Source organism: Triturus cristatus, chromosome 4_1 (assembly GCF_964204655.1).
Source record: "Triturus cristatus chromosome 4_1, aTriCri1.1, whole genome shotgun sequence".
In the NCBI taxonomy this organism is placed as follows: domain Eukaryota; kingdom Metazoa; phylum Chordata; class Amphibia; order Caudata; family Salamandridae; genus Triturus; species Triturus cristatus.
The window spans coordinates 261,228,210-261,250,435 of NC_140585.1; the positions used below are offsets into that span (position 1 = coordinate 261,228,210).

At 43.3% G+C, this 22,226-nt stretch overlaps 1 protein-coding gene across 3 annotated transcripts in view; it reads left to right on the forward strand.

The window, feature by feature from the left end:
• Nucleotides 1-22,226, forward strand: part of CHRM2 (cholinergic receptor muscarinic 2) — a 629,935-nt gene that overhangs the window by 452,549 nt on the left and 155,160 nt on the right. For all 3 annotated transcript variants that reach the window (XM_085651999.1, XM_085652001.1, XM_085652000.1), the window contains one exon: nt 5,563-5,684. The gene's annotated coding sequence lies outside the window, so the exon portion shown is untranslated. The remainder of the gene's footprint in view (nt 1-5,562; nt 5,685-22,226) is intronic.

A 22,226-nucleotide genomic window follows, 5' to 3' on the forward strand; every position in this document is an offset into this window, starting at 1 on the left:
ACAAATTCAGGAAATACTCGCATAAGTCATTGTGCAGCCCAGATCTTATTAACTACATATATATGTATAGCCAAAACACATATATGCATATTCTAGATTGTCCGGAAACATTATGAACAAGCATTTGCCAAAGCCAACAATTCTGGCTTGCTGGTAATACCTAAAGTAGTCACAGGATAGTTCCATTATTTTATGCATTTCAAATTGTGAAGCAGGAGACGACTACAGCCTCTTCGCCTGCGACATAATGGTCTTCAACAGCGCAATGTAAATGTCCACCATATGCTGTGGTGCTGAAAGCATGGAACTATTTAGCGCTGCCAGCAGACTCCCACACCTGCCTGTGGGCAGGCGCTATAATGGAAAAAAATAGAAGAATAATAATCACGGATTGAGACAGAATTAATAGCTTGATGAATGTGTGAAAATAGTCATAACATTGACCCAAAACATCTGATATGTTGAACCCACATCAACATGAATAGTCGTATATACGCCTATAATTCGACAGACAATAGGAACCCTCAAATCCTGTCTCGAACAATGCACCTGTCACTATGTGTCTTATTACAAGGATGGCCGCCCATAGGACCACAGTAATCACGGTGGCGGTTCGACCACTGCCACACTGCGGGCCCCGCCTGTAGTATTAGGTGTTGACCACCACATGACCACTGCGCTCGCCACTGATCCAGGATCCCGCAGCAGTTACGCAACGGACCGAGGGCAGGAATATGCTGGTGGTGCCCCTGCGGCACCGCCGTATATAATACGAGTTGCCTATGAGTTGCGGGCTCACCGCCATAAAATGGCGGTGAGCCCGCCATTAAAAGGGTGGCAGAGAGGCAACTAAGGCGGTCCTAACAGGGCCCCATGCCGCTCCTGGGGGTGCTTGCAGGGGGGCACATGTTGTGTCTCCTTGGGATCGCACCCCAGTTCCATCATGGTGTGGCATGCATGCCACATCATGCAGAAACATGCGTAAGGCTCACCTATAAGCATTATATAGATGCTGCCATGTGACCACCACAGGTCCGCCCGCCCGCCATGGATTAAACTTGTAATCTGGCGGGCAGGCATACGACGGGTTTGGCAGTCCTTCTGTCAGCACGGCGGTGGCGGGCCAACAGGAGGACCGAAAAACTCGTAATATGGCCCTGAGCCGAATGCCCTGAACAGTTGCGTTGACTCCACTCTTTAACCTTGTAGCTCCTCTGCAATGAAGACCACAGGACTGATATGGACACCAATCACAGCTGCACCTCAATGGCAACCTTCTTGTCCTTCAGGAATGAACTCAGTTTACCAAAATGCCTTGTCCCCTTCACTGACCTAGCTGCCATACAAACGTAATCCACCTGTCTACGATTCCTCTGTCTGGAGCTGTACTCTAGGCTTCACCAAAGTCTGTCTCTCTTCCTCTCTCCATTCCCTTGCACATCCAGACTCAGAACTCGATTAGATTTGTCAGACACAACTTCCACCCTGTGTAAGCATGCGAAGCCGGCCCTTTAACTCACTGTCTCCAAGGCACTGGCCGCCCCTCTGCCCTGGAAGTGATTCCATTTGTTTTCCCGCCGCTGATGTTAGCTTTGGTTATTGCTTTTTTAGTAAGTGAATCATGCCACCCTAGGGCTGGGGGAGGCGTGCTGGCCAGAAGTTGACAGCATCGCCCCTGATCTTGTTTTTGCACAGTAGGATTACTTAAAACGTTTGTAGTCCTCCAGAAAATGGCCGTCAATAGTGAACAAGTGTGCATGTACACCAGAGGGACCACCGGCTTCTTTCTAAGATGGCCCAACATTGTAAAGTTTTTGCAGAAGGCTCACCGGATCTGCAAACCACAAAGAATTTTTTTAAATGGTCAAAAAGGCAGCCCTCAGTTGATGCAAGTCCCATTGGAGGTAGAACAGAGAGGGAGCATGGTAGATCAAAAACATCCTTGCAGACTAGTGACCCCGTCGATTTTGGGCTGGCCAATAGCCTGCAGGGGATTTTGAATTTTTACTATGCTGCATCAGAGCAAGCATAAGGAACCCGGCACTTCTATGCAAAGTGAAACATTCTCCAAATACACCTACCTTTAGAGGCATAATTTTCCCTAAATCCAGGTTCACGTTTATGTGTCACTAATCAAGGGGCATATCAGCAAGGGCCTGTGATAATTATCGCTCAGAACTTTTAGCGCGAGGATAATTATCGCAGGCTAATGCTGGATTCTATCGCGGAGACAGCGTGCTATCAGCAACGCTTATCTCCCAAGCGATAGGAATCCATGCGTTAGCTGGAAAACATTGTGATTATCGCTGGAAATCCATTGATAATCATACTGCGACCAGTGATACCTTGCTGATAGGGCAGGGTGGTCTTAGCCATGTAATCCACCTCCTATTGGATTACATGGCTAAAACAGATCACAAGCAGGCGTAAGGAAAGTAGCGATAACTGTGGTTAGCACTACTTTTCTTATCGCTCTGCTTGTTTGCGTGCAGCTTGATAATTGGAGAAATGTCGGTTAGCGACATTTCTCCAGTTTTTCTGGCACGGATCGCCCACTTTGCATCTCATTAGAGATGCAAAGCTGGGCATTGTTCTAAGGGGCGATAAATCAGCGATAGCGTGTCTTTGCTGATAAGGCGATAAAATTATCGCCGCTTTTCAGCCAAAAACGGCCGCACAAGCAGCGATAATTTTTTATCGCCGCCTTGTTAATATGCCCCCAAGTATTTCCAAGAAAAAATATTGAGAGTCACAAACATTACTTTTCGATGAGTAATAAGGCCGGCTGTAGGGCAGTGTGACCGATGCAGCCTCACTGGGCGTTGACCTGAAGGGGGGCACTCACCTCAGGGGGGGTGCTGTGTTTAGCAAAAGCACCCCTCCCCCCCTTTAAAAGCACCTGCTGCAGTGTTACTTGTGTGTCCAGTTTTCAGGCAGCAATAAAAATGTCAACCTTACTCTTGTAATTAATGCTCCTGCTAGAGAGGGATGGGAGGTTTGTCTAGTGGCCGTTTTCAACCTCCATGAAGTAGCGCAGCGGGTTATATGCCTGCTGTGAAGAACAGATTTGTATCCTATGTGGATAGCTGAGTGGATTAGTAAAGCCAACCTTTACCAGCGCTTTAAAACAAATTAAATGTCAGTGAGAGAGCGGTTATGGAGAGCTGAGCGGCACTTTTGCCAGGTGGTAGTGACTAGTGAGGGACTCTGAGGAGGAGGTCGTGGGAGGGGGCGCCAAAAAAGATTGTCTGACCGGGCGCCACCCGTGCCAAACCGGGCCCTAATGAGTAAGGTAGACTTCTTCCTCTTCCAGACACACCTGTGCCTGAAGTGAGACACAGGAAGCTCTTTTCGATTCATGATATTCAGGTGGAAAAGTCACTCAAGAACATTCTAAGATAAAACCAACTCAAAATAAAAGAAGCTCTGTGAATCAGGGCTTGGTTTTGTGTCTGGACTGATTCTTAAAACATATAGTAAGGCAAAAAGTGTGATAGTCGGTGCTGAATATCTGGATATGGAAGACTTCTTTTTGGCCAGATGACAACTCCAAGATATTGGAAGGAACTCAGCTGAATTCCAATAGCATTTGAAAAAACCTGCTTCTTCTACTTCTATTTACAAAAAGATATATCGGCCCAACTTGGTAGCTTCCTTACGCTAAGGGGGGTCCATAAAATGCCAGGATAGGAGGTCCACTGCTGGTAGGGACGAGCGGGCAGGAAGTGCCAGGTGGTCGTGCCCGACTCCAGACATCATCATCTCCCACAGAGAGCACCCTGACTAATCTTGGCTCAGTCGTCGGTCGTGATGACGAAGCCTCGCAAAAGGATGGGCACGAAAGCAATGAATCCCGAATCCAGCTCAGTGGTGGCAGAGGAAGGGTTGGGTACCTAGCAGGGCATCCTCTTGAAAAAGCAAGAGGTGCCAGGTGCATCTATGTATCCACCAGGTTAAGCATCCTTGGCCAACATGCCTCCCTGCAGTCAATAAAATGTGTGACCTTGAGCGAGTAATAGAAACACCTGTTAGCACAGCACTATGAGACTATGGTGGTAAAGCATGGCGGGAGCAGCCAGTTATAAAGGTGCTGAGAACAATAATATTAAGAATAATATTGTTACAATTATTATTGTTATTATTATTGGTAATAGTTGTATCGTTATTATTGTAGCTATTGCTGGTGTTTATCATTATTATTATTAGTAGTAGTAGTGGTAGAAGTATTGATATTACCGTCAATATTGTAGCTATTGCTTGTGTTATAATAATAATAATTATTATTATTATCACTATTGTTAATATTATTATCATTATTACTATTATTATCACTCTTATTGTTGCTATTCTTATTGTTATTATTATCATCATGAGTATTAATATTATCATCATTATTGCAGCTATTGCTGGTGTTTATTATTATGATTAATATTACTATTATTAGTGGTAGTAGTAGCAGTAGTAGTAGTAGTATTAGTAGTAGTATTGTTATTATTATCATCACTATTTCTTGTGTTGCTATTATTATTATTATTATCTTTAATACTATCACCATCATTATTATTACATGATTTTTGAGTGTCTCACTTACATAACATGGGCATATTTCCAGTGGCGGCTGGCTTGTACCGAGGGTGGTGAGGGTGCAGAAAAAATTAAATAATAATAAATTCACTCACCTTCGCAGTGCAACGTCCTCCTCCCTTGGGTGTCTTCCAGGAAGTTCCCGATGCAGGAAGTTGCATTACCCAATCCTGGCCCTGCTCTCACAGCATGAAAGCAGCTCCAGGATTGGATACACAAGGCTCTCCTAGCACTCCTAAGAGCACTGGAGGCCTGCGCTTTTTCTAACCCAGCTGTCTAAGACAGCTAGGTTAGAGAACTTTAAAATGTGCATCTCTGGCTGGCCAGCCAAAGAGACATGCACATTTTAAAGCGCACAGCCCTCTGCTGCTGCTACTCGGCAGCGCTGGCCCCGCCCCATCCTGACACTTAGTTCGGGATGGGTTGCACAAAAATAAACTGGTAATAAATAAACTTTAGTACCATTTTATTTTTCTGCTCTGGGGTTTGTGGGGCGACGCTTCTCTGCTCAAATGGAGGAGCCGCCCCTGCATATCTCCTCAGCAAGTGGCTGCCGACAACTGGTATAAACCGCAGGGCAGATGGTCCAAAACCGACAGGGCTACTATGTCTTCCTTCGTTCTCAGGTTTATGTACTGAGCAATATTAAAAAGTGTTTAGAAACGCTGAACAATGTGGAACAAAGCTCTACAATAAGACAACACCCTATGATGTGTGTGAGGAAGGAGATGGTAAAGTCGTCCAGCAGCCCAAGAGGCTCTGTTCCATTCACAGCTTCCTTGCTTGACCTCATTGTGTGATACTAGGCAAATCTCTGTATTTCTTTCTTACCTCTGCTTCCTTCTCTGCCATATGTGAAAGCACTTACAAGCGAGTTTATACACAATCCTAGAATGTTTGGAAACGGAGATCTCTGGGGGGAAAAGAGATTTGTGTTCGAAATATTGATTTTTGTTTGTTTTTATGTTATTCCCCTAGGTGACACATGATGTGGCTCCCATCCCTAGCAGGTCTGGTCATCAGTGTGCAAATCTGTGCCAGAAAACTGTGACCAAGCCGGCCATACACGGCGCCTCACAAGACGGACTGACCAATTTCAGGTACATAACCAAGGGCGAGCAGGCGTCGTATGCACGTGAAACGCCATAGTATTTCCCCATTCTTACAATTGGGGTAATAGTTTATTAATTTGCTTGTAATTTTGATAAATACTAAAAACGCAAACCCATTTGGAATATGTTGTCACTTCTTTCATCCTAACATTTAATTCACAGACAAAATTATTTATAAAGCAAAAAATTGAAGCAAATATGATTATTTACTCATCTTACACAATGTACACGGGCACCTTTATTTAGGGTAAAGCTGAAAATGGAGAGTTTTGTCATCCCAGTCCCCTTTTTAGGTCTCAACAACAGACAGCTTTACTTATCAAGAACTATACCATATATAAAGTGTGCTTTTGGTCAGCCTCGTGCTCACAGTAAGATGGCTTTCTTGTCTCTTTCCCCTGTTCCTGATTCGATGGTTTTCCACCTTATTCTTGTGTTCGTCCCACCAAGGCACATTTTGGTCTCAGTGAGTTGTTATTCAATTGGATGTATCATGCAACCTTCAGGTCTTGCACTGCGTGCATATGAGGGACTATTTTCTCTCTCTATACCTGCTTTAACCTTTCTACCCCACATCTTTAATAAACTCTACATCCCAAAACCTATTTGAAGATGTTTTAATGCCCATTTCCGGTTGGTTGCGCGTGCACATGCTATTGCATGCTTGATGGCTGTGGGTGTATGCAGTTGTTTTTTCAATGAATTTTCTTGTGCTTTCAAACATTCATACAAAGACATTCACTACTTATATACAGGCACACATGGAGGCCTTCTTTGAATACATTTATTACAACATAAGAGAAAATATTCAAAGGTGGCCACCAAACGTGTGCACATATGTACAGCAGCCACCTTTTAATGTTTTATTGAAACAAAAGCTAATTTATTTAAAAATAGCCGCTTAGTATGTTCACACATTTATGATGGCCATCTTTGCATGAGTTTTCTCAAAGTATAGGAAAATTAATTTAAAGACGTCCACTACATGTGCTCACACATGCTCACACATGCTTTAGAGCAGTCTTTGAATGGTTTTCTTTGAAGAAAAGAAAAATCTTTAAAGAAGGCCATGCCTGCGTGCACACGTACAGAAGCCATCTGTGGACAAAACAAGTATTAGCAAAGCCAGTAGATTTCAAAGACTTGACCTACTGGCTTTGCCATTACTTTTTTTTTTGTTACAGAGTAAGTGGTTTGCAGAACTCCAGTCAAGGTAGACAACACTACTACAATTGGTTTAATAGTTTCCTTATGCAAAGACTGAGGTATTAGGTAGCTATGAGAAGGTAGCACCTTTTCCGGCTTCCTGAGGTGCTTATCACAAAAAAAAAAGTACAAGTGCCTAGCCATTGACCAGCTCTAAAGCATTGGTACTTATAAAAAATAAGTGTAGACTAGAAATGTAGCAGTAAATTAAAGGGGTTTACATTTGTACCTGGCCTGAAGAAGAGAGAGGTGTGGCGCAGCGGCCAGGGCGGCTGACTCCAGAGAGCAGGGCTCACGGTTCGATCGCCGGCAACAGCTCAGCTCAGTACCATGTGACTCTGGGCAATAGCTCACTTAATCTCCTTGATGGCCCCCAGCGCCTTGAGACCCTTAAGGGTTAGTAGTTAGCGCTTCACAAATACCAGATTTGGTTTTAGAGGTTGAAATTCCCAAGAACAGGCAGGCCATATAGGTTCTGGGTGCATGGCGAAGAGAATAAGTTCTGAGATGGATTCTGGGTCCACCTGCAGAAAGAGTCTTTGCCATTTAAATCTTGAACTTTCCCTTTATCCGCTCCCTCTTGTCCTCCCGCTTTTTTAGGTCCCCTGAAGTGCATACTTTCACCCCCAATGCATTGACAGAGCCTTTCACCTTCTGCCACACGGCCGCATTCTCTGCATAGTTCAGGGCGAATGGAGGCACACTAAAAGTTCCCTGTAATAATCAACAATAAAAGAAACTACAAGGTCTGTCACCTGATAAGTAAAGTTACTCTTCCTCTTGAGTGGGGCTGGCTCCATTCTGCAGGCTGGGGCAGTACTAAGGTGTTCTGAAAGTCACACTGTCCAAGGAGAAGATGGCAGACTCTAGGTTGTAGGCAGTGTTTATGTGCTTGCTGGGTTAATCTAACCAAGATTTGTGTGATTAATATCAGCTTAATTATGTTTGCCTATACTTTTCCATTCTGAGTTTTCCATATCCAGGGTATAGACCTCTCCGCCTATAGGTGAAGATCTCAAATCTGGATTAAAAGCTACCACTAGTTACTTCATGGTCACAATTTCTTTTGTAAAAGTCTCTGTTGCAAAACCCCTCAAGTAAGATTGTGCAGACACGAATTTCCATCCAGAATTGATGACTACAATATGGAAGGAGATCCCTACCCAGGGGTAGGAAGAAATCAGAGAGTGCAAAGATCGATGCATATTTCACTTTGTAAATCAAGCGCATTGTATGGAGAAATCCAAAATAGTAAATCCAACACAAGGGGTGGAAGGTGAGTGTTACAAGGTTTGATTTGTGTTGGCTGGAGGAACTCCCCTTCCCTGGTGCATAACAGACACTTCCATACCCCCTAAGGTGGGGAGGGGGCACCTCTTGGATACATGAAAGGAACCCCCTCAACTTGTTGCCCGGTAAATGTGTGTGCCTCGCCAAGGCAGTATTCTCTGAGCTGGCCCAGCACTCTTGACAAACAAAATAATTTACTTATTTCTTCTTCAGTCAGTCTGCAAGGCCCCTTTACCAGAGTGGGGTGGGCGCTCTCAGAGAATCTGAAAAAGAAAGGAATCCTTCCACTGATAGATCATTAATCTGGAGGAAATATTCCAAACTAATTATGTAAATAACATTGTGACTGACTGCAGTAATCCAGTAATTTCAAGTGCCTTCATTAATTTCTTTCTCTGAACACGGTTAATATGCAGTTGAGGAATTGGTAGTAGTGTTTTTGGGGTCGCACCTTAAAAGAAATACAAATAAACTGGGCAACCAAATGTATGGTAAATTCTCTATGTATATCCAACAGTTGGAAAAATTATAATTGCGCCACCAAGGATAAAAGTGTACCCTACTACCTTGGGTGCACAGACACACAGGGACCAACCGCAGTCTCTGTGAGATACATTACAAAATCATTATACCCCGGCACTCTAAACGTTGTAAAGATCAAAATATGTAACCTTGATAAGTTGGTGTCATACGACCAGAAAATTAATATTTTACAGGCATACAACAGAGATGGGTTTGTAGGAAAGTTTTCTTTCCTTTAATTTATGCAGGTATTCTTCTGTATACAAAAAATCGTCAGGACAGTGTGTACCCCTTATTACAACAGATACAAATACATAGATTTTAACAAGAATCGTTGCACTACACGGTCCTGATCAATATGCACGCGGACAGCCGACACGTGTTTCGTCACATCCAGTGACTTCCTCAAGGTTTGCAAGAATTATTTTGATAGTAGTAATGGCAGTCAACCATGTAACTTCATGAACTAGTACTGGACATAATTGGAGCATCCAGATCCAAAACTGTTTCTTGCGTATTACCCGTAGGATTTTCACTTGTAGGACAAGGAAAGTCCAGAAATCCGGTTCAAGTGCAGCCACCGATAAGCTTGCTACAAATCCAGAATAATTCTAATCACGATGTGCAATCTTATAAGTATTCGTACTTGGCTCTAGAAGTAAATCAGACAATTGTATGGACAAAACAGGCCTGGAGAAGCCTAGTGTGCCCAGTCTTCAGTCTCGTTTTTTCTCCCAAAAGCCTTCATGTGAATAACTGATGAGGAAAAACCAAACTTAATGCAATTGTCAGATTCACGGGCCCTTTGCTGGGCAGCACATTTACATGATCTCTTTCTGAAGGTTTTGATAAAAAACAATTCTCTGCTCTTTTGATACTTGTCTATGCCACTGCTATCAATCCTGTTTCGTTTGATGTTTTTTGCACGTGAGAACAGCTTCTAGTCTGGGAAATATTTTAAAGGCTCTGTTTCCAGTCATCAGTTCTAGGTCCTTACATTGTGCTATTATGATGTGTATATTATGAGGGGGGATGTGTTTGTTAGAGGCTTTTTCGTAACTCAAGTTCCTTCTTAGGATGTTTCACTGCCTTGATACTTTCCTTCTTTAACATATTTTTGCACAGCACAGGCTCAATATTTTGTTGGACTCTTCAAAGTAGCTTGGTTTAGACCATCATTCGCATATTGCAGGGTTTTTCAATGAAAGGAGCTCTGAGTGTCAGGTGTTGAGGCCTTCGCCCTTGCCAGTTTAAGTCACATTGGTTAGATTGTGGGTAGTGCGCAGTCCAAAATTTGGGTGTATGTGCGATTGTTTACGTGTGAGAAAGCGCATGTATGTCAAGGTGCATGTCAGTTTGTCAGAGACATGAGTGCGTCTGTGGCTAGTGAGTGATCCCTGCACTTGTTCGGCCTAACCTAACATCTTTATCTGAAACGTTCAGAAAAGAGCTACGCCAGATATTTGTTGGCAATATTTGCCAAATGATGTCCTGTGTTCCTGTTTAGTGCTAGAATTAGGTTGCACAGCATCTAGCAGGAGAGCGTACAGTAACTTGGACTTGTAGGGTCAGATACGGTGTGTTACCGTTAAGACTCATCCATTACTACAACAGTTAACATGCATTTTTTACAATGCATGATTGTTTTCAATGCATGCATTTACAACATACGCATTTACTACAAATTAGTAAAGTGTCTAGTATTATAGTAAGGTAAGAGGTAACGGTCAAGTTGGGAAGGTTTTTTTAATAAAGTTTAGGGGTGGGTAGAGGTAAACTAATGTATGGGGTTTTAGGGTTTTTGCATGTAAAGGGAGTTTGTGTTTTGTATGGTTGGTCTCAGCAGTGGAAAGAGGTAAAGAGAGGTGAGGTGTTTTTATAGGATTTAGGAGTGGCTAGAGGTAAAGGGAGGTAATGGTTTTACTAGAATTCAGGGGTGGGTAGAGGTAAAGTTGGGATGGGTTAACAAATGTGTTTAAGAGGCCTCGCCTCAACAGAAAAAGGGGGCTTTATGCATCAGTCTTCCGCTTGACCTCTACGGCTGCTTTCAGTGCACTTCAACTCTGCTTTGGCAGCTCCAGGAGGCAGAATTGCAGGTTCAGTGACAGGATTGAGGCCTTAAAAGAGGATGGGAACAGGCAAATTGTTACACCAATTTATGGTTGAGTACCTCGCCACACCCCACTATACATGTCTAGTCTTCACCTTTTTGTGGATAGATTTGATTTGAATCTGTGCATCCCAAACAAAGGTGTTCCCTTATTTAAGCATCAGTAAAGTGCATATGCACTTAGATCCTAACTTTCAATGTTGTTATTAAAATGCATTATAATATAAATATGAACACAATTTGACACAGATCATGCCGATCCCACATGCATAACTGTTTTCTCTTTGATGCTAAATGTATCACAGAAACTCCCACTGATGTCACGTGCATGCAGGTGGCAGAGGTGAAGTACTTCCACAGGGTGATGACTCAAGGGCCTGGGTACTCCCTGCAGGAGGCCCCCAATGGTTTGTGATATCTCAGCCCCTTCCAGGATAAGGAGGAGGACTTGGGCCCCGCAGAATCGCAAGGAAGGTAGAAGGGCTATGTCCCTGGAAGAAATGACTTCTGTGAGGAAAGAAAAAAGTGCGTATTTGCACAGCGGGTTCCACCCCCCTGTTCATAATTCTATGCTAAGTAGAGTTAATTACACAATGCGTCACATAATATTCCCAGGAATACTCCCGTTGAGCTTGCATCTGGCGTAGCTTTGGCGTGTGCTTCTGGGAAAGTTTGTGATATGAAAAAGAAGAGGTAGAACTTCTTTCAAGCACCGAATAAAACCTTCGCTGGTACTTTTACTTTTCTCTACTTCACTTTCGCCATTAGTTGCCCTCTCCAGCGCTCTCGTCTCACCTGCTCATCTCCCGTCACTTCGAGCCACCATTAAAATGTGATATAAAAATAGCCGGCGTTTCCTAGAAACAACCTCTCCGCCACGGCTGGCCCTGTAACCTCCTGTAAGGCGCCCCACAGGTTGCTCGTTTCTCGGCTGCGCCATTCACCCTTTTCCAAGTCGGGCTCCATTTTGGGGCGAAGGCCCGGTCTGGCTTCAGTTCTTGCTGCGTTTTCCAGTGCTTGGGTGGCTGCGGCGGGGCCTCGGCAGAGATTAATTACCGAGGCTGAATCTTGATTTTCTCCTCAGAGGACAGGCGCGCGCTGGGCTGCTCGCTCCCACGGAGCGGCGCGCGGCCGCGCTCCCTAATTAATCCTCGGCGGCGGCGGCGGTCTGATCGCTCGTGCTAAGCCAGTGTTAATACGGAGCCACGAGTGACCGTTGAGACATGCAGCTGGGAGGGAAACAGGAGTCCATCATCAGAATAAAGCACAGTCCTGCAATTTGCGATTTTGGCAAAAAAAGACACAAATTCACAGAATAAAAAATGTAACCAAATTCCAACTAATTTCCCTTTCGAAAGCAACACCTGCCTGGAGTTTATTTGCACCTGCAATACCGCATGCCCCGAAACAATGCACTTTTGGTATGTCATTCGCCACCAGCAGGGGACGGTCAGCATCAGCACCATCATAGAATGCCATGAAATGTTCAGCCTCAGCACCTCTCAGCAGTAAGTGTTCATCTTTCTGCACCCCATCCATCGCTGGACCTTGTTCAGGGCCTATCTCCATAGCCAGGGCAATGCCCCAGTAACTCTCACCAGCAAACATCATGAAGCAACGTTAGCAATGCCCAGCCAGCACTGTGCACTCATAACTCCAATGAGCCTTGGCCATTAATGTGCATTCATCACATCACCAAACAATACTGGGCAGTAATTGCCCTTCAATCAATCTCGTGCCATAAACACCTCATCAGTAACTACTGAGAGACAATTATCTGGTATTATGCAGCAATCACGAGGCAGTGTACAATAATTAGGCAATGTGCCAGTGTGTGCAGTAATCCACCCATGTAATCAGCCTATTAGTCAATATTCTGCGAGGAGCGCATCATCAGCCGGTACTGTGCACGGCCATCACCCCCAGCAGCTAGTGCTGTGCAGGCATTGCAGAGGATTATTAAGGAGTCTAGACCAGGGTTCTCCAAAGTCGGTCCTGGGGAGCTGGATCCATGCCAGATTTATTTTTTAGCATATCCCCATTTAGATAAATGTCGTTATCTTAAATATCCAGCATTGATCCGGTCCTCCAGGAATGACTTTGGAGAACCCTGGTCTAGACCATTGGTCACTTGTGCTCAATGGTCATCACATATCGAGTTTCGATTAGCCAATATAATGCACTAATCAGAGAGCAACTGTTCATTTGTTCCCATTATTCTGAAATAATCTGCCATTTCACCCAGTATTCTTTGGTAATCAGTCACTAAACCAGAAGTAAGTAGCATAAAGCTATTATTGTGCAATAATGCACGCCATTGTACTGTTTTGTGTCATAATAACTTGGCATACTGCGATGAAAACATGGTGTTGTGGCGAAATCGGTGTAATCTCGCTAGAGTGGAGTAGTTGTCCTATCACCTGATATTGTACAATAGTCCCTCAGTATTGTGAGGTGATCACCAAATATAAAATCAACCTCACCACCTACAATAGTGCAGTAAATAATGACCTGATATTGTGTTATGTGCAGAATATAACTGAGTGTTGTGCATTAGCCACCTGTTATTTTGTGTAACTACCAAACCCGTCATCCTGCATTGTGCCAGAAACAGCTCTTAGGGGCGTACATTAATCTGTCAGTGTTTGGAGTAATCGTCACGTTGGTGTAATCTACTGCTATGCATTACATAGTAATGTCTTAAGGTGGGAATCAATGAGGCGGAGTTCAGGAGTGAGGGAGTTTCAGGCCATAGCAGCAAGGAAAGGAAAAGAGTGACTACCCATGCAGGCATGACTAGTGGTGTAATGAATCTTGAGGGGGCCCTCCTGCAAAGTACATGTAGGGGGGCCCTAGGCTCCAGGCAAGGTGTCTGTCATCCGTGCACAGTGCTCGAGGGGGCCCCCTGCACCGTGGGTGCTACAGGGCTTTTGTTACACCAATGGGCATGAAGAATTCTATGGATGGACATAAGTCTGAAAGAGGAGGTATGAAGAGTCTGATAAGCTGTTTAGTGAAAGAATTTTGATTGAAGAAAACTGAGACCTTGATTGCAGTAGGTGTGATGAACAAGACATAAATATTTAAACAAGATGTGTTAGGAACCTGGAGCCAGAGGAGAAAAGACATGTAAAAGGAGATATGGGCATACTTAGAAAGGATGAAAATTAAGCAAACAGCTCAGTGCTGTGTATAGGGAAGCCGGCTGACAGTGAAGGCGGAGAAACCTAGAATATAGAGAGTTGCAGCAATCCAGTTTTGAAAGAACGACCATCTGAACAGCCAGCTTCTTGGCAGCAAAGACAAAATAAAGGGAAAATCTTGAGAAGGAGACAAAGGCAGAAAAAGCAGGAGGAAGAGATTTCATGAACCTGGCGTGACAGAGCGAGGGCTTGATGAAACCAGAAGCCCAGGCTCCAGATCCCTCGGACTGAGATCTGAGGCGGGCCCAGCTCAACCAGCAATCAAAGGGAGTGGAAGCAGAAGGGTGCTGACGGAGGACCAGAAATTTGGTTTTATCTGTGTTGATCTTTAATGAGTTCTGGTTCATCCAAGAGAAAGCAGCAATAAGGCATTTCTAAATATTTTCATGACTTCCAATCGAAACAAGATCAGGGTTGCATATACATATGTCACACATAAGAGCCCAAAAGAACAGATAAGACAAGGCAGAGGTGAGATGTATGTGTTAAAGACAGCAGAAATGACAATTGAGCAAGGATCTTTGACAAATGCCCAACGTGATCTATGAGAAAATGGATCTGAAAGGGGTGCTTTGGACAACTTGAAAGTGGGCTTTAAGATAAGTTGGAATCCCTGCCAGAGCATCATCTCTGATACCTAGATGGAAAAGTTAGGACAGTGGAATTGGAGGGTCCGCCATTTTGAATGCCATGGAGAGGTCTAATAAGGCCAAGGCAGTGGAGCAGCTTCGGTCTGCCAGCAATCGTAGATCCTCTAGCAGGCCGGTTCAGTACTCTGTAGGGGTCAAAAGATTGCTTGGAAAGAGTCAATGACATGATGAGAGTCCAATAAAGAGGAAATCGGCAAGTTTATTTCTTTCTCAAGAATTGTGATTGGTAGTGGGAGCTGAGAAATAGATCGATAGTTGTTAATGACTGCGAGACTTTTTAAAGTAGTGGACCTATATGCACCTGTTTCCACAGGAGGAAACAGGCTCTGAGAGAGAAGTTGCAGAGGTCATTTAGAATAGGTGTAATTAATTCTGGAGCCTGGTGAAAAAATGTGGACTAGACAATTGTCAAGAGTCAAGAGGTGAACCATATTTTTTGAGTTAGACCTGTCAGCCTTAGGGTGGTCTACTCCCAAACGTTTTGTGTTACCCCTCGTGTTTTTGCTGAATTTGTGTTTTTGGACTTGGAACTCCACACACTTTACCACTGCTAACCAGTGCTAAAGTGCTTGAGCTCTCTCATATGAACATGGTTCAACTGGCTTACACCCAATTCGCACAATGAATTTACCTGTAAGTCCCGAGTAAATTGGTCCTACATGTATCCAGGATCTGTAAATTAAATGCTACTAATGGATGGACTGTGCCTCCCACTTAAGTAGCCTTTTAAACATGTATCAGGCATCCCATTGCAGCCTGTGTGTGCAGTTTTAGACTGCCATTTTGACCTGGCAAAATAAACCTTTTGCCAGGCATAAACCTTTCTTTTAATACATATAAGTCTCCCCTAGGGCAGGCCCTAAACAGGCCATATGGCAGGGTGCAGTGTATTTAAAAAGTTTGACATGTACTTTTAACTTATACAAGTCCTAGTAGTGAAAAAAGCTTACATTTGGTTTTCACTACTGCAAGACCACGTCTACCATAGGATAACATTGGATTACTATATTTATTTTAAATACGTGATTACTTTCAATTGGGAGCAGGTTGGAAAGTCAATTTTGGCATCTAACGAATTGTAATTTTAAACCCTCTTTACTGGTAAAGTTGGATTTTAAGTCACAATTCTGAAAATTGCACTTTTAGAACATTGGCATTTTCATGGCAATTCTAGATACCTCTCTTGGGAGAGGACTCTAGAAGCTTCTCCCAGTTCAAAGTTAGCACAAGGTATAAATTGTGGACCCTCGGACCAAACTCTTCAGATCACTTCTGGACCTGTGGACCACGCCAGAAAGAAAGACTGCCCAGCTGTGTAGTCTGTCCTGCTGCTTAAGCTCTGTTTTGCTGAACAAGGACTGCCGTGCTGCCCAAGTTCTGCCATTCCTACACCAAGTGCTGTGAGCTGCCCTGCTGAATCCAGCCTACCTGAGTGGACCCAGGAATCCCGGAAATCTCCACTGGTCAGTTGTCTGGCCCCCTTTTCAAAGCCACAGGAACATAACAGGCTTCTTAGACGCTGATGAAGTTCCACACATGTCGACGCAGCATGACGCAGCTCACCACCGCCTCCGGCCCAGTAAATGCATCTCGTTTTCGATGCCGACACATCGAAGCAAAAGTTCCTGCAAGACCCAGCAGCTTCTTTGAGGATGACGGAGCTCGATGCCAACACTGGCCCAGCACAACGCATCTTGTCCTCAGCACCGACACATCACAGCACATGTCCTTGCAAACCCCAGTAGACAGCTTCCTTGATGACAGTGTAATGCACTGCATCACAAGCTCCGGTCACTGACTTCTTCAGCTGCGATGTCGATAATTGCATCACAGCGCCTTGTCAATGACTCCTTGACAACAGCCCAAGTAGCTCATTGCAAGGACTCTCGACGCACAGGCTACAAGGTACTTTATCAGCTGACTGAACTCAGTTCTGTATCTGCTCCATCGTCGGCCTGAGCTTGTGACTTGGACCCAGTCCACCGTGACCAGATACCCGCGGTTGGCACTTTTTGCTACTTAGCATTTAATTTCTTGGAAAGCTTTAAAATGGGATAACTCCGGTTTTACTAATGTGGGATTTTCCTTGTGATTTGTTTTCAATTTATTACTCTTTGAATTGCTGCATAAATACTTTACATATTGCCTCTGCGTTAAGCCTGACTGCTTTTGTGCCAAGCTACCAGAGGGTTAAACACAGGTTAATTTGGGATTGGTTTTATTTCACCCCAACAAGAATTGTGGTTGTTGCTTTAGTAAGGTATTCCCCCCCCCTTCAACCAAAGACCCAATTTCTCAGGTAATGTATCTAAGATGAGAAATAACCTGATCCATATAAAGGGAGGTGAATTGGCAAAGCAATCGGGTAGAGGAACCTGCCGTAGTTGACTGGGGATAGAACTGACCCAAAAGCGGGGAGGCAGAGTTTCAGATTTTAGTTAACCGTCTCAAGAAAAATGCAGACTGTGAACTGCACACCATCTGGCTGGAATGTAGAGAAATTGTGCAGCATTCAAGGTTGGTAAGCAAGTTGAAGATATTGAATTTTTCTAGAGGAGTGAGAATAAAGTGTTATCATTCTGCATAGTAGGAATAGTTTGAGGGAGTCATGGCTCATGGCCGTAGCCTGGTTGCACAAAAGCTTGCTGGCTTTCAAGTACTGGTTGATCCAGGGTGTTGAAGGAAGGCATTGCTTGCTCCTAGGCTTAGATAAAGGTGCACTGTTCTCAAGATCAGGGAAATCCGCATGTTAATACTCAATAAGTCAGCGGGAAGATGAGTGAAAAGCACAAGGATAGAGGGTGTAAAAGTGGATAATTTAGATTGAGGGAAGAATGAGAGGCATTATCCAGAAGGAGCCAGGGAAACTCCACAGCGTAGTGCTCTAACCAGAAGAATGGAGAGGGTGGGCTACAGTAAACCTCATCAGCAGCAAGCACAAGGTCTGAAGTATGACCAACCTATACGTGTTTCCCAAGATAGTTTGAGTAGGTCCCAGCAGAGCGCAAGTTTCAAGAAGCAATGCAGTATCAGAACAGTGCGCCTTTTGCTACAAAACCCCTTAATTAGATAGCCTTGTTCAATGAGGAGATAAGAATACACAGGAGGGTGAGGAAGCCGAGAATGGTAAGTACATAGTGAACAGGATGGCAACACAATAGCATACATACCATTCACCTAAACATCATGGGGCCCGATTTATTGAAAAATTTTGAGTTTTCAAACCATCTCATTCACAAAATCACAGGTTTCTCCACAGCTGAATGGTTTTTTAGTATGTATTAAGCCCGTTTTGTGATTTGTTAATGCCTTTCTGATTCTTAAAATGGTCTTTCTGACTCACTCCAGATAGTAGTGGCTTTGAAAGGAGCACCCCCTCCTATTTGCAATTGGCAATCATTATGTACCCATTCGCAAAGTGGAAGTTCTTCCCCTTGGACCGCTTCCCTTGTGCCAGGTGGCGTAGGGAGAGTAAGGAGGTGTCTAATAGATCACTGCCTACTCCCTCTGAATGCCTTCCTAAATGATAAACATTTTTTTAAAGCAGCAATGGCTCCAATAGGGAACACAGGCTTTCCTGTTTGGGAGGCAAACACATGGATGATGCTAGTGGTCCAGTTTGTGCTCTTCTGTTTTGGCGTGTTTTATAGTTCTGTTATTGATTAGGTGACTGTGACTTATTCATTCAGCTATCGATGATGATTTTGGTTTTAAGGGTTAATACGGAACAGTAAGAGATTTGTGGAGAGAAGCATCTGCTGTTGATTCATCTATTGACAAATTACATGTTTATGACACACTAGCTCAGTAGAGTAACATGGAACATGATGTTTTTCCCTAAACTGATCTTGAAAGAACAAATTCACAAATGCCAGAAGTAATAACCGCATTAAAACAATAAACAAAATCACCCGCAGACACTTTGAGGATGTTTTGAGAGAACGTAGAAGATTTATCAAAAGGTGAGGAAGGAGGAGGGGGACCAAGCAATAGGTTAAAAGGCAAATAATAAGAAATGGCAAAATAACATGTTCAGACAAGGAAACAGCAATGGGCCTTGTAACAGGTTACCAGGCAAAGAGAAAGAAATGAAGAAACAACATTTCCAGACACGGAAACAGAAGTGGGCTGTGCAATTTTCAATAGGCAAAGAATAAGAAATAGAAACACAACTTGTTCTAATAAGGAACAGCAATGGGGCGATTTAATGCCCTCAAGATATCAGAGGAAATAGAAAAAAATGGATATTGCCTTTGAAATGAGTAGGCAAAGTAATTTGCTGGGACAGAATATGAAATGCTAGAAAATTAGATAGTTGCTGGGCCCTGTCATCCTCTGCTTAACCCCAATGAAGATTGAAATTGCCTAAAAAGATATTATGTGAATGATTTATAAAGACAGGAGCAGTAACTTCACACAAGCTGTCCAAAAAACCCATAACACCATTCCCAGAAGGCTAATGTGCCAAGTGTGCCAAGCAATTAAGTAGGGGGAAAAAGAAACTGTGACTACAAAGAAGAAAAAGAGCAGAAATTATATGACCAAAATAATCTTTCAAAAGTATAGCAATCCATCAGCAGTCTTGTGACCAGGATAGAAGAGAAGAATAAAAAAAAACACAAGGCGAATGGGAGTTAAATATGGGAACTAGAACATCATCAACAGGCATGGAAACAAACCTAAGTAGAAAAAAAAATATCAAGCGTGCAAACAGAAAAATGTACTGAAGATCAGAAGCATTAGCAATGCAGAACATGCCATACGCAACAACGAAATACCAGAGCCGCTTAAAATAGTTATTATAATTCCAGTAATACAAAATAGGAGGATCGCTCATTGGATTTCATTGGAATCATCGGCTAACTGGGGCGGTGGAGGAGGGACGGATATATTATTGGGCATGTTGTATTGCAGCGCTGTGTTTGCACAGTGTGATGCAATTCCACACAAACCATCGATTCTGCTTCCGAGGGTATGTGAAATTGTGCTGCATCAACATCCATGAGGTCAGGTTCCTAGTGACCAGCTAAGTATAAGGAGATAGGAGCCTACATGGGTCAGCAGTCCTCTATTCTTACATGTGCATTTGGAAAGTGACATCACAGCCAGGACTTGGGCTGCAATGGCAAAATAAAGTAGCTGCAAAGTGATATGTGGCCTAATCCTCTTGCATGAGAACATGGACCATATCAACTTCCCAACTAGATACTGCAGCATACATTACCAGACCTAACATGTATCAGCACCAAGATCTCTGACAATTGGGCCTCATGACAGATTGGTCCAATATCGCACTCCATCCAAGACTCCCCTAGAAAAAGGAAAGACTAACTGAACTAGAAAACAGACCACATCAATCAGCTCACAAACACTTCCTTCAAGTTGATATTTGAACACGGATGTCATGTGTTTGACTCCACCAAGATGCGATTCAGAGGCAATTCAGTAACCATAACTGATGAGCTGGTCTAGCCAAGATTTAAAGTACCACTCAAAAACAGAGGAACAAAGAGAGAAGTGCTTGCTCAGTTTTCTGACATCACCTGCACAGAAGTACCTGATATATACTCATCATTCAAATGTGTTGTAGTCAGGTAAACACTTACATCAAGCAGTTTATTTATCGCAGCAGTGATTTACCCTACTTTTTTGGAAGAAATACTTGAACTGGCCTCACACCTGTAGACCAATGCACAACAAAATTGCTTATGGGAGACTTGAACTTATGTTTCGACCAATCTAACTTGAAACCAGGGAGGGAGTATGTAAAAAGCCTAGAGTCCCTGGGTTTTAGTCAATGGCGCATCACACTCCACACAACATACTTTGGATCTTGCGAACAATATTAAAACTGCAAGCCTTATGGTGCAACCTCATTTATTGCCTCCCGTTTTAGAATGTTATACCAACTTATTCTCTACAGGAAAATGTCTAAACTTGTTGTCACCAGATGGTACAACAACAAAAAGACTTCAAGACACAATAAGAATACAACTGCTTCAGTTAGGTTATGTGTATTTGTAGAGGGCACTATCGCCCTTGAGGAGATCCTGGTACTTAATGCCCAGAGGTTATGATGACAAATAAACCAAAACTGGCCTGCGCCTTGGACAACCTGATGTCCAACATATTACAAATTATAAAAATTGGACCAAAATCCATTAACAAATGGCTAATGCAAAGGTGTCAAAACTACATTGAGATGCAGAAGTGGCCAAATTAAACTAAGAATGTCATCAATTGAAATTTCAAGGCCATGTATCACTTACTGAGTAGTGATGCAAAATACATAGAATGGGCTACCACAAAGCCATCAAAAGAGCCCATATGGTGCACATTATTGAACGTTTCAACAAAAATCTGAACCAGTAAAAAAGAAATCTTAAATATCCATCAGGAGCGGACCATTCCAGAACCTCTAAAGACACTTTAGCATATCTCGTAACATCATTGCATCAGTTTCATGAACTTCCGGATTCCATCTCACTTACCCACGAGCCCTCAAACGTAACCCAATCCATCCTCTGACCATCGAGTTCTCTCTCTTCCCACTTCAACCGAGCAGAGCAGACCAGGTACCAGCATGAGCACAGATATTGAAATTATCTAACATGGCAATGGAGCCGTGCCGTGGGATCTGAATGAAACAATAACTCCCACTTCTAGAGTGGACAATGAAAACAGACTGAATGCTTCCCTTTTCCTAACTATGCCCTTACAGTCTCTCTCCTGAAAAGCACAATGACATACACACATGATCTCTCTAACTATTCTTCAATCTACCCAAAGAAATCCAGGAGAAGAAGCTAACAAGACAGTTGCAGGACTTTATTTAGCTAAACAGTCACTTATATGACCTTTGGTTTCAAATCATGCATGGAGCATAACCTGTAATTGCAAATGTATCAAGGGAGACCTTCTGACTATTAAATGAAGGCAAGTAGTCTGTCCTTTAATCACAGATCTCTCAGCTTCATATTATATTGTGGACCACAACATCTTACCGAATAAGCTCATGAACAGACTGTGGTATGCAATATGGCATTAAAGTGGATTTGCTTCTTTCTCCAGGACAAGTGCATACAGTGCAAGCTGGATCTTCAGTGCCAAAGGTGACATGCTCCATTACACAAGGGACATCTTTCTCACCCCTTTTCTTCAAGATGGCCTGCTCATGCTCACTCATGAAGTACATAGTCTAATTCCATGGCCATCATCCCCTTTTCCAGCCCAATCAGTGCATAATCTGGGAGTGAAATTTGATACTCAACTCTCCTTTAAACAACAAATGTTACCTCAGCATATTTTGGTACGTTAAAATCCATATGTAACATCCTACAATTTTTGTCTTTTACTGCTAGGAAGACAATTAATCACGCTTTAGAATGAACTACTCAGACGCTTTATATCTAGGGGTATCTAAAACAATGGTTGGTAGACTCCAGCTTATTCAAAACACAGCAGTAAGGCTACCACTTAGAATTCCTAGACGTTGCTCGGTGTCGACCAGGCTCAAAGATCTCCATTTGCTGCTGGTAGCAAAAAGGAT